This window comes from Mobula birostris, chromosome 2 (genome assembly GCF_030028105.1).
Source record: "Mobula birostris isolate sMobBir1 chromosome 2, sMobBir1.hap1, whole genome shotgun sequence".
Taxonomy (NCBI): domain Eukaryota; kingdom Metazoa; phylum Chordata; class Chondrichthyes; order Myliobatiformes; family Myliobatidae; genus Mobula; species Mobula birostris.
In genome coordinates this window covers 6,949,981-6,969,035 of record NC_092371.1, presented here as the reverse complement: position 1 = coordinate 6,969,035, position 19,055 = coordinate 6,949,981, and the positions used below count along the sequence as shown (strand labels likewise).

Sequence of the window (19,055 nt, the reverse complement as noted above, 5' to 3'; positions counted from 1 at the left end):
TGTACTGTGTTTTGCATCTCAGTCCCGGAGCAACAAAGTTCTGCTTAGCTTTATACATATGATGGTTGAATGACAATTAAACTTGAACTTCCAACATACAGTGAAGTGTGTTGTTTGTATCAATGACCAATGGTCTGAGATGTGTCGAGAACAACCTGCAGCTGCTGCCCAGTATGAATAAATCCAAAGACTGAGTCTTGTAGGTACGCCCTTCCTTGGGTATGGAGGCAGAAGGTGCATTCAGTGCTCCAGAGGCAGCTTCACCAAGACTTATTTTCCCTTGCAGTCCAACTCCTTTGTAATATAGGCCAGAGCACCACTTGTGGACCATGGAATAATACAGGTAAGGAACAGGACGATGTTAATCTATGCAAATTCCATCTGCCCTGACATGGTCTATATCCCTCTATTTCCCATCTGTTCATGTGCCTGCCTAAATGTCTCTTGAACATTGCTATTGTGTCTACCACCTCCCCTGACAGAACATTTCAAGCACCTATAACTGTGCTTAAAAAAAAAATCTTGTCTCATTAATGCAAGCAGGCTTTTTCCACTGAGCTTAGTGAGACTGGAACTAGAGGCCAGGCTTAAGGATGAAAGGTGAAAGGGGAACCTGAGGAAGAACTTCACTCAGAGGGTGGTGAGAGCTTGGAATGAGCTGCCAGCGGATGTGGGATGAACTGCAACACTGAAGAGACGTTTGGATGTATATGGGTTGGAGCGTATGAGGGCTATGTTCCAGGAGCAGGTCGATAAGACTTGGCAAAACAATAGTTTGACACAGACTAGATGGGCCAGAAGATCCGTTTCTGTGCTGTAGTGCACTATGACTATGTTAATCTCCTTGAAACATTTCCCCCTCTCACCTTAAACCTATATCCTCCAGTATCTGATGTTGCTATCTGGGGGGAAAAAAAAGACTCTGACCATCTGCTCTATCTATACCTCTTATACTGTTATGTCCTTACATCAGATCGCCCCTCACACTCCTATGTTCCACAATAGCTGTTGAATGACGAGGGCAGGAAATCCTAATCTTACAGTTATTGATAAGGACATAAGAAACAACTCATTTGAAAAGTGTAATATTGACCGAAGTTTGAATGGACCTTCAGTCAACAACAAATAGATTATTTTCTGGCAATGTGGGGCAATTAGAAAGCTGATTTTTCTACCTTTTTCCCAAGCAGAGAAATGCCCCAATGTACAAAGAATCTGCTGGAGGAACTCCAGAGGGTGACTGGGTAGCGTAGTGGTTAGCCTAACACTATTACAATCCCAGTAACCCCGGTTCAATTCCCACAGTTGTCTATAAGGAACTTATATGTTCTCCCTGTCACCGCGTGGGTTTCTTATATATTCCAAAGGCACACAGGTCTGCAGGTTAATTGGTCACATGGGTGTAATTGGGCAGTGCGAGCCCTTTGGGCTGGAAGGACCTGTTACTGTGTTGTAGCTGTAACTAAAACATAAATAACTCAGCTGGTTGAGCAGCATCTGTGGGGGTGGATGAGGGAAGGTTAGATGTTTGTCAGTCCCGATGTAGGGTTATGACATAATGTCGACAATCTCTATCTTAGATCCACTGAGTTCTTCCAGCAGATTTTCTGCTGCTCCAGATTCTGCAGTCTCTTGCATCTCCAATATTCCTGCACAGACTGGGAGTTCCACACCACTGGCATTTTCAGAGAAGCCCAGGATGCAGCCATGCTAAGCGAACTAATTAAGTGTGATGGCATGGATAAACAACCAATTAACAAATTGCAAAGAGGAAACAATCCCATCAGATTAGCTGCAACTCTTTGCCCACGACAGCCTCCTTGCATCGTAGCCAAAACAGCATGAGGAAGTGTGTGCAAGCGAAGAATTAAACAAGGCTGGAAAAAAATGTGCCAGGATAGGGTCAGAAATCATGAGCTCTGATCAGGCTCAATGTAGGGTTTAATAACCCAAGTTACTAAAACTTTGTACTAACTACTGAAAACACTACTCTGAACTGAAATGTCTTGCAGAGAATCCTTCCCATCCCCATTCCGACATGTTGGACAATGGTCTCCACTACATGTGGCTAAACTCAGGTTGGAGAATTTGAATTTGAATCAACTTATTTAAATCTTACATTAACCTGAGGAAGTAAAACTTTTTGCATTATGACTCCGCCACAATGTAACAGACATGTGAATGCTTTTAATAATTATATGTAAATGGCTTGTAGAAAGAAGATGTCCTGTAGCCTGTTGATCCTGGCTTTAGTGTTGCGGTACTGCTTGCCAGACGGAAGCAGCTGAAACAGTTTATAGTTGGGGTGATCTTCCTTTACACACCTGCTGCTGTGAATGTCCTCAGTGGAGGAAAGTTCACATCCACAGATGCGCTGGGCTGTCCGCACCACTCTCTGAAGTGTCAGTGATCAAGGTTGGTGCATTTCCTGTGCCTCTCGGTGGTGCCTCTGTAGAAGGTCTTGAGGATCTGCAGGATCATGCCAAACTTCTTCAGTTGCCTGAGGTGGAAGAGACGCTGTTGTGCTATTTTGGCCACACAGCTAGTGTGAACAGTCCAGGTGAGATTTTGTGAAGTAACGCCTCATGAACATCAATTTCTCTAACCTCAGGTAATTTCTCCACCCCCCCCCCACTTTTCCATTTCCCATTCTGGTTATCTGCCCACCTCTTCACTTCTCCTCATCTGCCATCACCTCCCTCAGGTTCCCCTCCTCTTTCCGTTTCTACCATGGTCCACTCTCCTCTATTAGATTTCCTTCTTCAGCCCTTTATGTTTTCCAATGATCACCTCCCATCTTCATATTTTATCCCTCCGCCCTCCCTCCCACCCACCCTTCCGGTAACAAGCACCTTAATATGGTAAGTTCCAATGTGCTACAACCAGGGGGGTACTCACTGAGTGTGTCACTGAGCTATATGAATTAAAGATCATTTTCACTGTCATAAAAGGTAGATAAGACTTGCTTCACCAATAAAAATGTATTTTCACAGGAAAAGTGAGATCGTATCTGATTAAGACTAGTAGATGTTTGACAAGCATACACAACAACATACCCGCCAGGCAAATCCCTAAAAGGACAATAGCATTAGAGAGCATTCTGGATGAAAAGGAGAGGTGCATGCTCAATAGCTAAATGTTGGAAATGCACAGAAGGTCAGGCAGCATCTATGAAAAGGTGTTAGTGGTTTTTCTTCCCTGCTAACTTTTGCCAGGCATAAGTGTTTGCAGAACTTTTAATTTATTTATTTTAGATTTCCAACCTCTGCAGCTTTGCAACTTTCATTTACTTCCTTGTTGAGTCAAAGAAATTGGTCCTTCAGCCCATTACGTGCATTCCAAACGTTGCAGCCATTGTGTTTGTAGCCTTCTCTGCCTTGAAAAGTCAAGTGCTTGCCCGGATGCTTCTTAAATGTCATGAGTCTGTCTCCACTTCGCAGACAGCTCATTTCAGATTCCAACTACCCACTGTGTGAAAACAATCCCCTCTAAACTTCCAAATTCTTAGCTTAAAGCTATACCCTCTTTGACTACAGCACAATATGTGCCCCATCTACTCACCCTTAATTTTGTAAACTGCTAAATAAACATTCAAAGTACATTTATTAACAAAACATTTATACAGAAATCATCTCGGAGATTCACCCTCCCACGAAACATAGAAACATCATGGAACCTCTTCAAGAAACCATCAAACGTGCAAAAAAAAACAAACTGCACAACCAGTAAAAAAGCAAGCAAACAACACATAGAATATCAAACATCGAACCAAGTTTAATCCACTCAGGGGCTGCGCCGCTATTCAATGCAGGCCGCAGGGCCATTCTTTGCCAAAATGCCCCAGTCTGCATCGATCACCCTGATCAAACTACTCAAAAGCAGCAAAAAAAGAGTAACCAGGAAAAAAGAGAATCCAGGAACACATACAACATGAACCTCAAAGGCCCTCAAAACTAGTCCACAGTCACAAGCCTTGCCAATCAATCCAGGCAATGTGGATTTCACATGTTAATAAATAGAACCTTCAATGCTCACGCTGCAAAAATCACATCTATTATCTGTAACACTGGGTCTACAATCTAGACAACAATAATTAAAGTCAAAGTTGAGTTTATCGTCACATGCACAAGTACAATTTCAACATTTAAGAGAAATTTGGATAAGTACATGGACGAGAGAAATATGGAAGCCTATGGTCTCAGTGTGGTTCAATGGCACTAGGCAGAATAACATTCCAGCACGTACTGGATGGGCTGAAGGACCTGTTTCTGTACCGTAATGCTCTATGACTCTATGTGCAATGAAAATCTTACTTGCAGTACCATCACAGGCAGATAGCATTTTATAAGCAACATTCACAGGAAATTTACAATATTAACCATAAATTAAACATTTTCAGAAGAAAGAATACAATGAAAACAAGTCCATCTTAGTGTAAAAGCTGGGGAAGGCACACTTCATGTCACATCTCTAAGCAATGAGAGCATTTCAAACATCCGCAGAGTGGGTTACAATAATTAGGAAGTAGTTGGGCATTACAAAAATTACCGAGCTACATTAACTGCTCTAAAATATAGGAATTAACACTGAAAAAAAATCAGAACACAAAGCCCAGCTGGCGTCAGAGTTGCGAAACATTTACAAAGTTCACCTATAGAACGATGGAAATAGTCCTGTCTACTGTGGGACCAAACAACCCGGACAGATAACAAGAAATTACACTGAGAGCTGTCAAAAGCAGACAAGGGACAGGGAAAGAAGATGGGGGGGGGGGGTAATTATACAAATCGTCCGATCAAGTCCAAGCAACGGGCTCCTCGTATTTCTTTCACACATTCGATGCACAACCCCACCGAACTCCTCTCCAGTGAACTATTTCTGGCTGCAACTCCCACCCACGCTTTGGACTGTAAACCGCGTTGGCCCGCAGAGCCGACCCTTACCTGAGACTAGTCTTTGCTGAGGGGCAAATCACACCGGCAGAGGCTGCGCCTCGCAAACCGGAAAGGCGGAAGTGACCAACGTACAAACAAAACTTATCAAAACTTAGGGAGAGGCACCCTTCAGTCAGTCAGCAGCAATGCATTTCAAATGCCAAAAGACAAAGCAATTGAGCAAACAGCAAGGTAAACACTGCCTTGAAGATACTCTCAGACTGCAGGTGCCTGTGGCCCCTGAAACATTAAAGGTCAGCCTACAGCCTTTGAGTGGTAGAGCACAGCAGCGCTCTCACCCGTTCTAAACCTGTTGCAGTTCTGGCCGCGTCTCTGGGTTACACACAGCACTCGAAGCAGGCGGCACACCGAGGAACACGACGTTGGGAGAGGGAAGGGACCGAGGGGCAGGCGTGGAGACTCGAAGAGGGGTTGAACGCTTCTCAGGCAACAGAGCTCGCACACACACGGAAGTAGATACGGTAATGGTTACCCTGGTTTCCAGAGCCTTAAAACATCAGAGAGTAATTTTCAGATTCAGGTTTAATATCACTGGAATGGGTATTGAAATGTGTTGTTTTGCAGCAGCAGTCAGTGCAATACATAATAAAAACTATAAACTACAATAATAAATAAATTTGCATGTATATATACACATTAAATTTTATTAGTGGCCAAAAAAGTGACCAAATAGTTCATGGACCATTCAGAAATCTGATGGCGGAGGGGAAGAAGCTGCTCTTAAAATATTGATTGTATCTTCAGACCGTGAGCCTCCTCACTGATGGTAGGGAAGAGAAGAGGGCATGTCCTGGGTGATGGGGGTCCTTAAGGATGGATGCCACCGTTCTGAGGCATCGCCTTTTGAAGATGTCCTCGATGCTGGGGAGGTTAGTGCTCATGCTGGAGCTGGCAGTCGGCACTTTCTGCAGCTTTTTTTGGATCCTGTGCAGTGGCCCCTCCATATCAGCAGTAATTTTTCTGCCATGCATGGATTTGTCTTTGCCATGACACCTTCTTATTCAAATTTATGTATCACATGTACATCACAACATACAGTGAAATGCATTGCTTGCATGAACAACTTCTAACACCAACTACCAACACACTTGCAGGATGTAGGCACTTATAGACACAGAAACAGGTCTTCCGTTTTTTTTCAAAGTATACAAACACTACACAAAGCCTTGAGAATCATCTCCTTACAGGCAGCCACAAAACAAAGAAACCCAATAAAACCTATTAAAGACTATCAAACATCCAAAATGCAGAAAAAAAACAAATTGCACAAACAATCAAACTGAACAAGTAACATTCAGAAAGTGAGTCAGTCCACGGCAGCTTAACTAAGGAGCCTGTCAGTTGCAGGCCACAGCTTCAGTTCAACAGAGATGAGTAAACCTCTCCTAGCAGCAAGCTGAACCCCGGCCGGTTGCTCCCCTCCCCTCCAGCCTGATGCTAAAATTGGCCAAACCTCAGATCGCTTCTTGCTCTCAGACCTGGGCCTGCCACTTCAATACACTCTTGATACACAATATCTGTGCCGAATATGATGCTGAATTCAATTAAAACTTTCCTGTCTGCATATTAACCATACCCTTCCATTCCCCCCATATTGATATGTCCACTAGATTGCCTCTTGTGGAGGTTGATAGGTTCTTGGTTCGTGAGGGCATCAAAGGTTCAGGGAGAAGGCAGGAAAATGAGTTTGAGAGGGATAATAAATCAGCCATGATGGAATGGTGGAGCAGACTCCACAGACTGAATGGTCTAATTCTATCCTATCATATCTGCTTCCACTGCCACTCCTAGAAGATTGTTCCAGGTACTCACCACTCTGTGTAAATGTTTGCCCCACATCTCATTTAAACCTAATTGCCCACCCCAACAGCTCTTGGACGTTTCCCTCAGACAAGTATAACCACCTCCAAACGCTGTCCAAAGATGCAAGGATAAAAGATTCAGATGGCAATACACAAAAATGCCAGGGGAATTTATGGGGTCAGGCAGCATCCATGGAGAGAAATGAACAGTTGATTTTTTGGGTCGAGACCCTTCATGAGGAAAGATTCAGGCTATTCCTTCATTGCAGGAGTGTTACTAGAGGTAACACACCAAATGGGGGGAGAACTCAGCACGTCAGACAGCATCTATGGAGGGGAATAAACAGTTGGGGTTTCCCACTGAGAACCTTCACATTCTCTGTTTACTCATCTCTATGATGCTCAGTATTTCCAGTACCTTCAGAATCTGTGTTGTTAGGAGTACAGCCTCTCGGTTACATGCTCTTTCGCATGGATGTGAAAGATCCCATTTTCACGGGTAGTGGATACTTCCCAAAGCAGATGGTTGAGCCATTAATGCACTGCTGTTTTGTGGGGGTTCGTAATTGGCATCACAACAAAAACACCTCAGTTACTTCAGTGGCTGTAAACCATTTCTGTCACTCTTGAGAAGCATCATAAATGCACATCAGAATCAGGTGACTCCTAAACAACTTTTACCTCAGGGGATGAAACAAGAGCAGGTTATTCAATCTTCAAGGAAAGCTGCTGTTCCTTGTCCATCCCAAAACATCAACCCAGTGGCTCCCATGGAAACAAAGAACATAGAATAGTACAGCACAGTACAGGCCCTTCGGCCCACAATGTTGTACTGACCCTCAAAGCAAAGCTCAAAGTACGTATATTACTAATCTAGAATCCCAAACCTGCACTCTAACCACTATGCTTTCACGCCACGGTCACTGGCGCACACGTTACAGGGAGAGAAACACGAACGAACTGGTAGCCAAGATCTGAAACCACCTCAATCCCCATCAGAGACAGTGCATGCTTCATGCAGACAAAAGCAGATTATTTGCAATCAGTGACTGCTGATGAGTCCTAACATCAGTCCACCAGAACAGGAGTGCTCCCAACCAGAGAGCACGTTAAGGCCTCAGACTTCAGCTGGAACTCAGGAGACAGCATCTGGCTCGTTGACAAGGCAATTACCAGGAATTACCCAGCGCAGAAATAATCTCACTAACAACTTCCTGCTTCACAACTCTATAATCTTTCAAATAAACACACTTGCACAATAAAAAAAACAGCTGAAAAGCTCTTTTAAAACTTCTACATTGGCTGTGACTCAGTAGCAGTCATTGGGATTTTCACTCCCAACGTCCGGGAAAGGTGCACAAGACTCTAAGGGACTTTTCCAATGCCAGCACAGGAGTGCAGATGCACAGCTGGAAGAGCTGCTCCAGTGGCCCAGGCTCAATACCAACATCTGGTAATTTTTTTGTGGAGTTTGCATGTTTTACCTGTGACCACATGTAACCCTGGATGAGTCACAGTCCCAGAGAGAGGTACGGCAGGCTAACAGGCTCTAAGGCTCACTAAGTCAATGTTGACCATTTGCACTCATTCATACCAACCCCACATTAATCCCAATTTTATTCTCCCCATAGTCACATCAGCTCACCCACATACTAAAGATTAAAGATCCTGATCCTAGATTAGCTTTATTTGTCACATGCACATCAAAACATACGGTGAAATGCATGGCTTGCATCAAGTATGTGCTGAGTGCAGCCCACAAGTGTTGTCACGCTTCTGACACCAATATAGCATACTCACAACTATTTGCTTATTTAGAGACACAGCACAGTAACAGGCCCTTCCAGCCCCACGAGTCCATGCTGCCCGATTACACCCATGCACCCTGGACATCTTTGGAATGTGGGAGGAAATTGTAGCACCCTGAGGAAACACACACAGTCACGGGGAGAACATACAAACTCCCTTACAGACAGCAGTGGGAAGGGAATTGAACCAGGTTGTTGGCACTGTAAAGTGTAATGCCGACCCTTCCCATTGCTGTTAATGCACTTCCTGCTTTCTACTCCCTCTCTAGCTATCATCTCCAGCTCCTTCATACCTCCCCTCTCTCCCCACACCACACCCCCATGCCCCCTTCCACTTCAGCTCATTCAGAGAGAAGTCATAAATGATCATTTTTGCCAGGAATGGATAGACACCATGGATTTGTGAAAGAAAGATCATGTTAAATCCCCAATCAGTAAACCTGCTGGAAAAGTCTGCAGGTCCACTGCCGGCCCTGAGACGGTCTGTCAGTGTATGTGAGTGCGTGGGTGGGAGGGAGGAATGTGGCTTGTTTTGCTGTTGTTCTGCTGAACATTATGAGCTTGCTGTGTAGGCAACAGAATCTGTGGCAACTCACGGACTTTTCTCAGCACATCCTTAGGTTGTGTTGGTTGTTAACCCCGAGGAAAAATCCAGAACTGGAGTCCCTAAAACAGTCCTACGTTGAGTTTGATGCTGACTGGCAACTCCTGGTGCCAAGCTGTATCAGTCACTGTCATTCAGCTGCATGGAAGGGGGGAGCCGACTGCATGGGCAACAGCTTCCTCTCCATATCATATTGCCCTGGCTCGATTAGCAACACAGACAGCTAGGACACAACATCCATAGTCAACCCCGACCTAACAGAAAAAATGCATTACACAGCATGTTGCACATATGATAAATAAATTAATCTGAATCTAGATCAAATGCTGCCGGAGGTAGGAAAGAGGTAGCATGGATGGATGTTACCAATGTCCCACAACAACAGCAAAGGGTAAGTGATAAATTCATTTAAATAGGACAATCAAAGCAAATTTGAGTAAAAGACACGAGCAGAGTTTGGTCATTAAGTCTGCTCCATCCATTCCATCATGGCCGATTTATTCTCCCCCTCAACCCCAGTCTCCTGCCTTCTCTGCATAACGTTTGACACCCTTACTAATCAATAACCTGTCAACTTCTGCTTTAAATATACCCAATATATACCTCCACAGCTACCTGAGGCAACAAATTCCAGAGGTTCACTACCCTCTGACTAAAGAAACTCCTCACCTGTTCTAAATGGTTGTCCCTCTGTAACATGCTGTAAGGTTTCACTGCTAATGTAATGGTTTCTCTGTAGCAGCAATGTTTGGGTTATGACTAGAGATAACACGACTTTGGAATGTGGGCTATCCAATGAGAGGGATGTTATTCTTTCTTGTGAGTCCAGGAGCAGGGATTTTGCAGTCTTTTGTCGGAGAGAAGATGCGAATGGAGAGAGTTAGTGGACTTTGAGCGAGGGTCCGAGGCTCGGCTATGCTCCAAGGAGGTTGACAGGAAACCAGTGGACTGAACCGTGAGCTCCAACGTTGCTCATTAGAGTGTTTCATGAGAATAGGCCCTTTTCTTTTTTTTTGTTTCTTTACTAACCATATAGTCAAATTAAGAATTACAAAGGTCAATCGTTTAATCACATATTGCGTACTGTTTGTTATCTCGTGGTACTGATTTGTAACAGGGGACACATTGCGCAGCAGCCACCTAAACAAGATGTCTTAAGTTTGGCCGACCCGAGGGTTGTTTTACCCTAGATTAAGACACTAGCTGAACTAGGAGGATGGCCCTCTGGTCCAAGACTCTCACACTACAGGAAACATCCACTCTTGTGTAGGCCTGCACATCTTTTCATAAATAACAGGCCCAAAACTGCTCACAATACTGCAAGTGCGGTCCGACCAATGCCTTATAAAGCTTCAGCATTTGTATTCTAGTCCACTCAAAATGAATGCTAACATTGCATTTGCCTTCTTACCACTGACTCAATCTGCAAGTTAACCTTTAGGGAATCCTGTATAAGGGCTCCAAGTCCCTTTGCACCTCAGATTTTTTGAATTTTCTCCCCATTTAGGAAAAAGACTACTCCTTTATTCCTTCTACCAAAATGCATGAACATATAGTTCCCAACACTATATTCCACCTGCCACTTCTTTGCCCATTCTTTCAATCTGTCTAAGTCCCCCGATTCTTCAACACAACTTTCCCCTCCGCCTATCTTTGCATCATCGCAAATTTGGCCACAAACCTTCAATGCCGTCATCCACATATAACATGAAAAGAAGCGGTCCCAACCACAACCCATGCAGAACAGTATTTGTCACTGGCAGCTTATCAGAAAAGCCCCCTTTATTTCCACTCTCTGCCGCTGTCAGTCAGCCAATCTTCCTTTCTGTAATACCATGGGCCCTTATCTTGTTAAGAAGTCTCAAATGCGATACGTTATCAAAGCCTTCAAAAATCCAAGCAAACAGCATCCACCAACTCTCCTTTTCCAATCCTGTCTGTTATTTTCCCAAAGAATTCCAACGGGTAGGGAGTGTTAGCGTGTAGTGAGATTCTAATCTCCTTGCTTTTAACAGCGTTAATGTAAACACAAGGAACAAGGCCCCAAATAAAAGCTACCAAAAGTGAAGACAAATCAAATCTTTTGCCAGTGCACAAGTACAGTGAGGTACAGACACTTGCTTGCAGAAGCATCACAGGTAGGCAACACAGATAAAGATAAATGATACACAAATTGACAATGACTGGAAATAAAGTTCCAGAGCATAGGAGGATGTTGAGTAGCAAAAGGAATTCAGACCAGAGAACTGCAAGGTACTGCAGCAGGTCAGGGCCAACGTAGCAAGGACAGAGATAAGAAGCCTCAGATGTAGGAATATGAAACAAAAACACAAACTACAGAGAGAACTCAACAGGTCAGGCAGTCGATGCCTACACACTTTACTTGGACTGTTTTAAAAATGAAAGTGGGAAAAATCAAAAGAGAAGTTGTTCGGGTAACCACAAGTTCCACCAGACAGAGTAGAGCACGAGTAAAGGGGAACTAACTACATTTATGCTCTAGAAAGAAACATGAGAATCCCAAGGTCTTCCTGATGGGGAAGTGGAAGCTTGGGGACTTGATGTCCAATACGAAGAAGAGACAGAGAGGAGCGGGGAATCAGAAGTTGTTCAATTGGTGGAGAGCATGCAAGGTGTACCGGATATAGGTAGGAAGGGACTTAACTGGTGAAACAAGATAGAGTCAAGGTATGAAAGGCTAGGTTCAGTGGGGCAAGAGCAGGCAGGTAAAAAGGACAGTCCAAGTGTATTAAAACTCTGCCATAGACAGCTCCATCCCAGCTGTGAAAGGAGGAGGGTTGGGCATAGGGCTTACAACCCCATTCCATAAAAACCCAGAACTACAGAAGCTCAAAAAACTCATCCCTGGAAGAGGAAGGGTCTTCACCTAGATGACGTAAAGATGGGCTCTACTTGGGGGCAACTTGAAAGACTGGACATGGACAGAGGACTCAGCAGAGGTGATGGGCTGAAGTAAAGACGTATGAAGGATCAATATTATTCACCATATACCCCACATGGATTAGGAATTTGCTGAGGTGGGTTGGACAGGACACGACATGCAACAAAAACAATATTCAACAATTATAAAGAATTATATAAAAAATAAACAAACAGAGGTGTAAATGTGCATAAATACCAGTATGTATATACAATGTAAACAGCTTTATAAAAATGGATTAAAGTGTTTAAACTGTAATGTCTCATCCCAACACATTGACTGTCTTTCCCCTATACAAGTGCTGCCTGTCTGCTGAGTTTCTCCAGCAGTTTGCTTATCTTGCAAGGAAATGGGTAGACAGAAGGTAAGTGATATAAATGTTGGGACATTGAGAGGTCTGGAGTCCATTTTCCAGAATATCCAAAGATAACATGACACACAGAGAAGTTTGCAACCAAGAGGAACTCAGCAGACCAAGCATCTCTGGGGTAAAAAGGAATTGTCAGTTTCTTGCAAAGAAACCGGGCATCAGGAATTCCCTTACACCTTCCAACTCACTGCACAGAGGCAGCTCAACCCACCAAGTTCCTCCAGCAGTTAATTTGTTGCTCAAGTTACCAGGTTCTACAGTCACTTGAACCTTCACAGAAAAGGTGCTCAGAAAGCATGAGGTGTCATGCTTGTGACGAAGGGCTGTCTATGGTGGGTTTGGTTTTCATAAGGGAGATTAGGTACATAAACCTCTGAGCCACTTAGATCGTGTAAATATAACCTGTGATAATAAAACTGATTCCGGTTCACAGGAACACAAGAGGCTACAGAGAACAGTGGGACAGCCAGTTCCAACACCAGTACATCTCCCCCCACCACTGAGGGAATCTCAACAAGAGATGACACCTCAGGAAGGCGACAGTTATCGTGAAGGACCCTCATCGTCTGGGCTGTGTACTAATCTCGGGCAAAAGATGCAACGGCCTGAGGACCCGTACCTTAAGGTTCAACAACAGCTTCTTCCCCAGTGCCATCAGATTCTTGAGCACACTACAAAAACCCCAGCACTAGCTCCGACTATATGCCTTTCTCTCTCAACTTCCTCTAATGTCATTATGTTTATTCTCAAAAAGTCAAACGTTGAGTTTATCATCATTCCTGCCACAGACAGATCACATAGAAAGGTAAAACTGGTTAAAGCACCAGAGCAATATCAAAGAAAAGACTATTTAGTTCTGTGTTCTCCCCCAAACAGGGGCCAGTACTTACTACCAGAGCAAGCAGAGAGGGCAAGACCATAGTTGATGTGGATAGCAACTTAAAAGCCAAGGCTCAAGGAGTGGGCAGTGGGATTAAAGTGCCTTTTTATACACCGTACAAGCTTCTACCATTCGTCATGAGTGCTCCTGACCGGTTCTCCCGTCTCCTCCTCTATCCACATGTCAGCACCCCCCCCCCAACACTGCTCTCTCCTCCCCCATTCCCCGCTTCAATCCGCTCTCACCCCTCTCCCGCTGCACTCTGCTTTCCCGCTCCCCGTCCCTGTGCCCACACTGTCCCGGTCAACCCTCACCCTCACACCCGCCGATCTGCCCCACTCACCGACTCCGCCGCCCGCCGTTTAATCCACACGCTGAACCCTGACCCCGAGCTCGAGCCCAAGGGGTCAGCGCCCGCTTGGCCAACGGCTCGGCTTCTCTGCGTCACTTCCGCCTGCTCCTTCTGCTCCGGCGAGGGGGGCGGGGCCTACGCGGCCGGCCGAGGGGCGTGACCAGTGACGTCGCTCACCCGGCCTCCTTGGCTCCTCCTCCTCCTCGCCACAGCAAGGGGCGGGACAACGTGGAGCGGCCGGGCTGGCCCGTGACGTCATGGATTGTTTAAAGGACCGGGTCCTCCCTGCGAAGTGCAGTCCTCCTGCAAAGTTCAAACTACATATAACGCAAGCTATCTTTAGGTTCATTTCTTTGCGGGCATTTACAGAAAAATAAATAGAAGTTTTCAAAAAACCCTATATAAACAAATACTGACAAACACAAAAGATAAACTTTTCAGATAAAAGCAATACTAAGAATCTCTTACCAGCTCTTCTTTCAGTTAGTCCTGACGAAGGGTCTCGGCCCTAAACGTCGACTGTACCTCTTCCTATAGATGCTGCCTGGCCTGCTGCGTTCACCAGCAACTTTGATGTGTGTTACTGAGAATGAGAGTTGAATTAGAATCAACAATAGTTGTGTCCTTGAAAGTGAGTAGAATCAGTTCAGGGTGGTGGCGATTGCAGTTATCTACGCTTATTTAAGAGCCTGATTGTTGGAGGTTAATAACTGTTCCTGAATCTGCTGTTGTGGGACCTTAGGCTTCTGTACCTTCTGCGTGATGGTAGTGGTGAGAAGGGAGCATGGCCTGGGTGAGAGCGTTATTCACGATGGATGCTGCTTTCTTGTGGCAGCATTCCATGTAAATATACTCAATGGCGGACTGGGCAGTTGACGCACCTTCAATTACTCCAAAAGACTGAAATAGGGTAAATACTGAAAGGCTTTTATTTGCAGTAAAATGTGACTTCCAACATGCTGAGTGTCTGTCCCTGGACTGAGGAGGAGGAGCAATGGCACAATCACCTTTATTCAGGGCTCTGTGGGAGGAGCCACAGGGCAGTCAGCAGAGGGGCGTGTCCAGACAGGTAACCCAGCTACAACATATATATATGGTTTACCACAGTAGTACCCACCACTGTCGATAGTCTTTTCTGTTCCTGGGCATTGGCGTTTCCATACCTGGTCATGTTGCAATCAGTTAGGACTGGAAAGGAAAAGGGGAGAAAGCAGAATAATAGCGCATTTACCAATGTTGTATTCCATCTGCCAGACCTTGGCCCACTCACTTAACCTATCTATATCCCTCTGCAGACTCTCCACATCCTCTGTACAATTTGCTTTTCCACTCAGTTCAGTGTCATCAGCAAATTTTGCTACGCTGCACTCAGCCCCCTCTTACAAATCATCAATGTAAATGGTAAACAGCTGCAGGCCCAGCACCGACCCCTGCGGCACCCCAGTCACCACTGACTGCCAACCAGAGAAACACCCATTTATACCAACTCTCTGCCATCTATTGGTTAACCAATCCACTGTCCATGCCAATACACTTCCTCCGACTCCATGCATCTGTATCTTATTTATAAGTCTCTTGTGCAGCACCTTATCGAACGCCTTCTGGAAATCCAAGTATACGACATCCACCTGTTCCCCTCTATCCACTGCACTCATTATGTCCTCAAAGAACTCCAGTGAGTTTATTACACAGGACCTGCCCTTTCTGAATCCATGCTGCGTCTGTCTAATGGAACCACTCCTTTCTAAATATTTTGCTATTTCTTCCTTAATGACAGCTTCAAGCATTTTCCTGACTACAGATGTTAAGCTAACTGACCTATAGTTGCCCATCTTTTGCCTACATATCTTTTTAAAAAGTGGTGTGACATTTGCTGTCTTCCAATCTGCCAGGAGCTGCCCAGAGTCTAGTGAACTTTGGTACATGATTACCAATGCATCTACTATAACCTCTGCCAATTCCCTCAGCACCCTGGGACGCATCCCATCAGGACCAGGGGACTTATCTACCTTCAGGCCCTCTAGTTTGCTCATCACCATCTCTTTAGTCACAGTGATTTTACTGAGGTCCTCACCTCCCATTTCATCATTCTTTTGCATATTAGATGTGTCCTCCACCGTGAAGCCTGACACAAAATAGTCATTCAATGCCTCAGCCATTTCCTTATCACCCAATATCAATTTCCCCTTCTTGTCTTCCAAGGGACCTACATTGACTTTAGCCACCCTCTTCTGCTTTATATATTTATAAAAGCTTCTGCTATCTGTTTTTATATTTTGTGCTAATTTACTTTAATACTCTATCTTCTCTTTCCTTATTTCTTGTTTAGTTGTTCTTTGTTGCTTTTTAAACTTTTCCCAATCCTCCAGTCTCCCACTACTCTTTGCGACTTTGTACACATGAGCTTTAATTTGATGCTATCTTTTAATTCCTTAGTTATCCAAGGCTGTCTCTCTCCACCCTTACTGTCCTTACTTTTGACTGGAATATATTTTTGTTGAGACCTGTGAAAAATCTCTGTGAAAGTATTCCACTGTTCCTCAACTGTCCTACCAAATAGCTTGTGCTGCCAATCCACATTAACGAACTCCTCCCTCGTCCTGTTGTAGTCTCCCTTGTTCAGGCACAATGCACTAGTTTTAGATCTTGATCAGGCACAATACACTAGTTTTAGATCTTGTTCAGGCACAATACACTAGTTTTAGATCTTGTTCAGGCACAATATACTGTTTTTAGATCTTGTTCAGGCACAATGCACTGGTTTTAGATCTTGTTCAGGCACAATGCACTGGTTTTAGATCTCCGGGGCTGAAGAAGAAGAAATCTGATAGGGGGCCATGAAAGAAAAGGAAAGAGGAAGGGCACCAGAGGGAGGTAATGGGCAGGAGAGGGGAGGAGTGGTGAGTGGGAATGGAAAAAGAGGGAAGGGAGGAGATGGAAATTAGCGAAATCAGTGTTCATGCTGTCAGGCTGGAGGCTATCCAGACAGAATACGAGATGTAAACCTAGCAAGAGAGACATGTGTGGCCTCATCATGGCAGGAGAGGAGGCTACAGACCGACATGTTGGAACGGGGATGGGAAGTTGGAATGGGTTGCCTCAGGGAAATGCAATTCCTGACTTTTCTAGCAGATGGAACAAGGGTGCTCAACCAAGTCCCTCCCCCCCCCCCGCAATCCGTGTCCTTCTATCCTCAGCCCCCTCTGCTGGGGCCACTGGCAGAGGAACAGAACCTCCTGTTCCCCTGGGGTGGGGGTTCTACAGCCAATGGTGTGAGCACTGAATTCTCTGTCTTCCGATCACTCGTTCCCCTCTGTCCCATTTCCCTCTCCTCCTGATCTCATCGGTCCCTCCTACAACCACAATAAACCTGTTTATTTCCCCTCCTCCTTCCTCTATCTGCCCCTCACCCACACACTCCTCCCTTTGGGTACCCCCCCCCGCACTGTTCCCATCTGCCCTCTCCACCTCCCTCGTTTGATTCCACGCTCCACCCTCCTCTTCTATCAGACTCCCACCATCTTTGTCACCTCTACTCATCTCTTCCCAGCCTCTGTCACTAACCTCACTCCCTCCTCCTCTGTCTGCCTGTCACTCCTCCTCACCCGGATCAACGCATCATCTCCCAACCCCTGTAACTACCCCCACTCCCCCATCCTCCATCTGCCTATCGCCCCTCCTCACCTGGATGCATCAATCTCCCCTCACCCCCTTGTACCTTAAGAACATAAGAACTAGGAGCAGGAGTCGGCCATCTGTCTCGTCAGCCTGCTCTGCCATTCAATAAGATCATGGCAATCTGGCCATGGACTCATTTCCACCCACCTGCCTTTTCCCCATAACCCCCAATTACTCTGCTGTGCAAAACTCTATCCAACTGTTTCTTAAATATATTTAATGATGTAGCATCTCCTGCTTTCCTGGGCAGAGAATAGCAGAGATTCACTGCTCTCGGGGAAAAGCTGTTCTTCCTCATCTCCGACCTAATTCTAAACCCCTGAGTATTGAGGCTAACCCCTGTTACGTACCCCGTAACTGGGTTGCCAAACCAGCAGAAATGGATCACTCAGTTGGAGTCTGGATTACTGGAACTAAGAAAGTTTTATTAAAGAAATAAGCAACACAGTACTCTAATCAAATGGATAATAAATGCAACAGTTCAGCGATGATAAACACACATGTACACAGAATTAGGATAACAGGATCAATCAAGCTCTATCGCCGTCTAGGGGTAAATGACCAGTTTCAAAGTGATGCAAAGTTCAGTTCAATTGAGTTCAGTTCAGTTCACAGTAATTGCTGCCGTGGCTGTGGATGGGTGGGGGGGGGGGGAAGGAGAGAGAGAGCAAAATCGAATGAATATTCAAACGGCTTCCACACAGACCTTCGATATTCTTCGCAGTCAGCTTTCGGGCGAGCCCTTTGTGATGTCTTCTGAGGTCACCGACTGTGACCCCTCTGTTTTCAGATACGATCGCTCCTCTGCAGTGAACCTGGCACCCAGGCAAGGGCGGTCACACACCAAGTTCCCGCCGATCATACCTTTCCACCCTGTGCGTCTATGGCTTGGTCCCTCGAAAACTCCCACCGACTTGTGGGAGGCGCACCGCTTCCAGGGTCTCGTTACCTCGTGGTGTCGTGTGTGTCCTGCCTTAGCGAACCTGTCCCTTTTTATCCCCCTGCTGGGGTATCGCCTGTCCATCACTTCAAACAGTTCAGGGTTCAAAGAGGAGCTGATCTTGACAGCTCTCCTTCCGTTACTCTCTCCCGTCCCTTCATTAACATCTCCAAATGCTGCTCCATTGTTTTTCTTATCTCTCTTTCTCCTGAAGACAGGTGGCAGACCAACTGCTGATCCCACTGGTGCCAGCACAGGCCAGTTAACATCTTAGTCTATGTGTACTTTCATCACACCCCTCACCTTTAAGGATTTTTACCGGGGTAAAAATTACAAACATGAATACATTATTTGATACACACAAATATACATCTTCATCAGCTATTTGGCTAATACAGCGAATTTGAAGTTGTCAACACCTGACAGACAGTCAGCAATCACATTTTCTGTTCCTTTTATATGTGTTATTAATAATCCCTTAGACCAGGCTCCAACTTAGCAAACTTCATAGTGGCCAAAAACGCTGATGAATTGCGATCAATGTAACCTCTCATTGGGTTTCGTCCCAGACCACAATAACAAGGGTCATCCCATTCCGACTTAGTTTTCTCTCGCAAGGGCTTAGTAGGAGGGGGAGGGGTAGTAACCGCAGAGTTATTGCAAAACTTCCTACAGTACCCCACCATCTCCAAGAGCCTTCTGAGGGCCCTCTTGTCTGTCGGGGT

At 45.2% G+C, this 19,055-nt stretch overlaps 1 protein-coding gene across 5 annotated transcripts in view; it reads right to left on the bottom strand.

Moving 5' to 3' along the window:
• shc1 (SHC (Src homology 2 domain containing) transforming protein 1) overlaps positions 1–13,831 on the bottom strand; it is a 121,713-nt gene extending 107,882 nt beyond the window's left edge. For 2 of the 5 annotated variants that reach the window (XM_072281826.1, XM_072281843.1), the window contains exon 1: positions 13,704–13,831. The gene's annotated coding sequence lies outside the window, so the exon portion shown is untranslated. Of the gene's footprint in view, positions 1–2,324; positions 2,543–4,943; positions 5,004–13,703 lie in introns of those variants that run through there. The other 3 variants (XM_072281861.1, XM_072281869.1, XM_072281852.1) reach the window with 3 other exon arrangements.
• Positions 13,832–19,055: the final 5,224 nt, after the last annotated feature.